The following is a 6194-nucleotide window of genomic DNA, read 5'->3' on the forward strand; positions in this document are numbered from 1 at the left end:
GTTGAACCAGCACCATTTGTTGAAAAGGCTATCTTTTTTCCATTGGATGTTTTCAGCCTCTTTGTCGAGGATCAAGTGGCCATAGGTGTGTGGGTTCATTTCTGGATCTTCAATCCTGTTCCATTGATCCTCCTGCCTGTCACTGTACCAATACCATGCAGTTTTTAACACTATTGCTCAACTTACAGGTATTTTTATAGACCTAAAAAGGTATCATACAGATGTGATTTTCTAGGTAAACAATTAACCCCCAAACTCTTTTTAAATAGGCACATGGAATAAAAATCATAATTTTATTCTACCAATTTCTCTTCCTGAAATAGCATCCATTACGAGACTGAGGCTGTAGGTGACTGAGAATCTTCAAATTAGTTGAAGCACGAGAAGATGAGTGGCTCAGGCAGATGGAAGTCCATTTGATGAACTTGACTCATGCCATGTCTTTGGCCTTTTTTCTCTCTACTGATGAGCTCTGACAAGTGGTATGTGGGGCTCACTCTCTTAGCAAAATGTTGCTTCAGGATCAGAGGATGGCTACATATCTTCCAGGCATTGTGTTCCCACTCTTTACTTTTTAATTCATGGATTTCCCAGAGACTGAACCACCAACCAAAGAACACACATGGGCTGGAATTAGACTCCTGGCATCATATATAGCAGTCATGCAGCTTAGTCTCCACATGGTCCCCATGACAACTGGGATGGAGGTTCTTCTTAAGGCTGTAGCCTTACTATGGTATCCAGTTCCCAAAGGGCTGCCTTGTCTGGCTTCAGTGGGAGAGGATATGCCTACTCTGGTAAAGACTCAATATTCCAGGGTGAGGGTATTCACAGGGGAACCCCATCATCTCATAAGAGAAGGGGAATGGGGACAGGTAGAGGGTCTCTGTGAGGGAGGACTGGGAGGGGGCACCATTTAAGACATAAATAAATAAATAAAATTAAAAGAAAAAAATCCACGGAAAAGGCCATAGGCCTTTTCTATGTGAATGCCAGAAAATGCTTCATGGTGTTTTATGTCCTTAAGTGAGATGATGTCTATCTTAAAATAACTTACTATGGTTAAAGGAGAGTACTGTGTTGATGGGTACTGGCAAACATGGATCAACCTCTAGAGTAGAAATGGGTCAAACTGTATCCATACTAGTTAGGCTGGAAAGTAAGAAAATTCAATATACTTTATCAAAGCAATCTAAACAGAATGTCAAAAAAGAATAGAGTAAATGGACCTGAGGAGACCCATTGGTGAAGCATGTGTTAAGGGGAGTGGTTAGAGAAAAATTAGGGCATTATGCCTAATACTGAAAATTAAATTATACCATGATCTTATGTATATGTATACTCTCCAGTAATTGGATTTATATAAATAAATCATAGAATGGTGATGGGTGAGAGATGGGTCTAGGCAAATGAGTGAGAGGGGAAGAATTTGGATAAGGAGGCCACATTTCCATCCAATGGAATAAATGAGGTGCTGTGACCTGTTTCATAGTATGGTGGCCATAGTCATTACGATGGGATATAATTTTGAAACTGCTAGGGAAGTAGATTTTAAATATTCATGACATAGAAAGATGATTATGAGAAGTGATAAATATGTTAATGATTTACTTAATAATCCTGTAACATGTGGGCATACACATACATATACATATATAAACATTGCCATCCATAAATATGTGTATAATTACTATTTGCCAAGTAAAAATTTTTAACATGATCATGGTTTTTCCAAGTTGTTTTAAAGTTAAAATATATATTTTCTCTCTTGTATCTCATCTGTATGTTTTTTTCCAAAGTAAAGTTGTTAGATGTTTGCTGAGGTCTCCCATGGCCTATACCAGCGATGTGGATGCAAAATACACTGATACCATCCCTAGACTGAAATGCTGGCTGCCATTTGAGACAAGAAAGTAAGACATGTAAACATTTATGATGGTTTTCTTTTTTTCTTTTTAAATGTTGATCCAGAAATATGAATGTCATATTATTAGTAAGTAGCCTTGTCCAACATAACCAAGATGGTATCCATTTCCAACAGAGCTTCCACTGTGGTCCTCTCCAAATGTGTGTGATCAAGCACTTTTGTATGTTGTCCATTCTGAACTCTTCAGCACAGATTTTAAGTGTGGTTCCAGACTCCATCACTTCCTTGTGTTACTCTATTACTCCATGCCCTATCTAAACTTTCCCACTTCTATCATAGCATAGTTTGTTCTTCCAGTTCTCCTTTCTACATGCCCTAAGTTGGGAGTCAAGTGTCACAAGTTCTGTGATTTCTTCTCTAGTTTTCCTGAACATGGTTAGAAGTTCAGTCCCTATATGACACACATTGTCTCTGTCAAACACTCTCTCACTGCCTTGTCTTGTATATCTTTTGCTTTCCTCCTATACATTGGATCCATGAGCCCCTTGGAAAAAGGTAGTGCCTTATTTATTTTTGTATTTGTAAGACTAGCTCAGAGAATGGTAAAAAGATAATGGGGAAGGTGTATAATAGTTGCCTGACAATAGTTGACACACACACACACACACACACACACACACACACACATTTTTGTTTTTCAGTACAATTTACATTTGCAATCATGTATGTGGGGAGTGTGTTAAAGTGCATATAGGTTATTTTTCAAATTAACTCAGCTATTTCAAAAGATAAATCTGGGCAGCGGGCCAAGGTCAATTTTGGAAATATGAAGTTCAGAGTAGAAGCAAAATTAGCAAGGCCCAAGGAGTCTGGGTTTCAGTTGAGGCTTTATGATACTCATGCCTGTGATCTTTTTATTTATCTCCAGCCATCTTGGTTTTCTCATCCATAAAATGAGACTTGAGAAAGAGTAGGTGGTTTTACTGATCACTCTGTTTCATAGTTTTGTCAGTATCAAGAAACATTAGAATTTCTGGGGACTCTAAGGCTGGTTTGTATCTCAAGTTTCTCCTTAGATTTAAGAATTTACAGATTGCTTCTAGGGCTGGCAGCTGACAAATGACTGTGCCCTCCATGGGTGTGACATTTACCTGCTCTAGTGGCTCATACTACTTCTGGACAGCTCTTTTCTTTGGAAATTCCATACTCTCTGTGCTACCCTTTACTTCCTCTTATGACTTTGTTCCTTGATCTTTCTAAGCCCCCTATTCACAAGAATAAGTCAATTCCATTTGTGCCCATGACAGCTTTTCAATCATGGTGGGAAAGCTTCCAGAGCTCCCTTGAGCCTCATGTTCTTCAGATTAAACAGCATAAACTCCTTCAAGCATGCCTCACATACTGCAGATACCAACCCCCTACTATTTTAGCCTCTGCCCTTGCCATCATGCCTCATTGCTCTTCTGTCACTATCCCTCTGGGAGTCTGAATGCCCAGAGACTGGTGTCATGCAGGGCAATCCCAGGGTTCTATGGCTCCCCTACAGCTGATGCTGGACTTACTGCCTAAGTCTCACTTTAGTCTCAGATTCCTGTTGGCTCAAGATAATATTACCATCAGTTGATATTTGAAATATTTCTTCCTTCCTTCCTTCCTTCCTTCCTTCCTTCCTTCCTTCCTTCCTTCCTTCCTTCCTTCCTTCCTCCCTCCCTCCCTCCCTCCCTCTGTCTTCTTTCTTTCTTTCTTTCTTTCTTTCTTTCTTTCTTTCTTTCTTTCTTTCTTTCTTTCTTTCTTTCTTTCTTTCTTTCTTTCTTTCTTTCTTTCTTTTCCATGACCCCAGCCACTTCTGAGGCTGAAGCGGGTTTGCGGGTTTATTTTTTTTCCAGTCTACTTTTATACTACTTTAAGTACATGCAAAATGATAAGATCATCTCTGGGTCAAGGAAAAAACAAAATCTGGTAAACACCTTTCTAGGGCTAGTCAGGATGACCAAGACAAAAGGAATACCACACATGCCTCTGAGCTTTGTATTAACTCAAATGTAAATGTTCTTAATCTGGGCCTATTTCCTGAGGCCTCACCCGCCCAAAGTCAGGTTCCCACCTTGAGTTTACTTCTTTTGTCCTGGCCCCAAGTCAAATTCTCCCTAAGTGTCTAGAAGCAAGTGGCCCTCAAAAGCTCTCCACATCTCTCCCATTTTTGTCTCATAACAAGACTGAGCCTGACTTACGTCATTCTGACAAGAATACCTTTCTTACCCATCATGGAATATGCATTATCAAAAGTATTGATATTCTGTCTTAGGTTGCTAAGTCTCTGTGCAGAATCTTACCTGTTCTTAACTTGCCAGCCCTAAAAATTAATAACTCAGTATGGGGATTCATTTTTAATTTCAAGCTATGTGTTTTAGCTTCAACATAATTGAAGTTGTTAAAGACAAGTCTTATCACAGTGGGCATGAATAAATATAATCCCAGGACAAGGAGGGCTAGCATGATCAAGCTTTATATGCCATCCTTGAAGCTTGACCAAGATGGGAATACTGATATCAGGCCATGAATAATTTTATCAGTGATACCTGCAGCATCAAAGCTCAGTGGAGCCACATTCTTTACAATCATAGTCTTGGTTTCAAGGTTAGAACATTCAGAGAGGTGTTAGGATTATGCCAAATACCCTAAAAGTGTCTTTAAACTTTTTCCATTCCTTTATTTTCTGCTCTATCTTTGTCCCACATTTCTTTCTGACAAGATGAATTTAGGGTCAAAAGCTTTGTAGGTGGGTGGATGTCCTCATCCCTCCACTGGGGGTCCTGTCTTGGCTACTGGAGATGGTTTCTTCAGGTTCTATATTGACACTGTTGAGCAATACTGCTAAGGTCATCTGCATGGATTCCTGGGAGCCTCCCTCACCCTGGGTCTCTGGAACTTCCTAGAGAAACTCCCAAACCCCACTCCAAGGAGTTGCATATTACATTCATTTTCCTGGCTTTCTGGAACTCTCTCTTGTCTTTCTTCTTGCCTGATCATGCCCTCCCTCCATTCTCCTTCCCCTCTCCTCTCTCACCCTGGTCCCACCCTCTCTCTGACTCTCATAACTATTTTGTTCCCCCTTCTAAGTGCGATTGAAGCATCTTCACTTGGGCCTTCCTTCTGGTTTAATTTCTTTGGGTCTGTGGGGTGAATCATGGATATTCTGAATGCTTTGGCTAATAACCATGTATCAGTGAGTACATACCATGGATGTCCTTTTGAGTTTGAATTATCTCACTCAGGGTGAAAACATTGCTTCACTCTGATTTCTGAGTCTTATAATTGCTCTGTCCCCTGGGGAAGAAGAAGTGATGTCAATGTCCCATTTGTGGATGAGCACTCCACTGGCACTTACCCTCTGTCCTTTGATCAGGTGTGCATTTCCGTGTTAACCACTTTTCAATGTACAAAGGTACATCTCTGATGATGTCTGAGCTTTGCACGAATCCATGGGTGGAGAGACAAGCACTCAGAGGGCAGTCTGATAAATAGAACTTAGCAGCCTAAGAGTAGGGGCCTCATCCCTGGAGCCTGAGACCTATTTCACTCTCCTTGAACTTTTTCATACAATTCATGTTTTTCAACACCTAAGTAGACATGTCTTTTATTTATGCTACTTTCATTTCTATGACTACAGTTCAGGGGAGGTTCCTCTTGTTGTGATCTCTCAACCATAAAGTTATTTCATTGCTACTTTATAACTGTAATTTTGCTACTATTATGAATTGTAATATAAACATCTGATATGCAGAATATCTGATATGTTCCCTTTGTTGGGGTATCAACCCCATGGATTGAGAACTACTGGTGTAGAGGGAATGTGAACTTCCAGAGAGTTCTTTGATCTTTGCTAAGGCACAGGCACATTATAGATTCTGGTGTGCAGTAGGTATTTAATATAAGTCTTCCCATATCAAAAACATTTGAGGATGCTCTTTCTAGTTTCTGAGAACTTGAGTAAATAGGCCTTAGAGGAAAACTATACCAGTGAAAGGAAAATAAAAATAGCAAACAGGAAAGCTGAAGACATAACTCAGTTGCTAGGGTGCTTTTCTACCAACATGATGACCTGGAATTGATCCCCAGCATCCCATAAAAAAGGTGTGATGGTGCCTGTTTAGAATCCCAACTCCTGGGAGATGGAGTCAGAAGAATCAGAGGTTTAAGATCATCCTTAGAACAAAGCCAGCCTGGGATATGTGAGACTCTGTTTCAAAAAAGTAAATAAACAGATAGCAAGAGATGAGTATGCCATATATAAACCTGCTTAAGAAAGCATTGGAACAAAAGGCCA

The sequence above is a fragment of the Apodemus sylvaticus genome, chromosome 6 (genome assembly GCF_947179515.1).
Source record: "Apodemus sylvaticus chromosome 6, mApoSyl1.1, whole genome shotgun sequence".
Lineage (NCBI taxonomy): Eukaryota > Metazoa > Chordata > Mammalia > Rodentia > Muridae > Apodemus > Apodemus sylvaticus.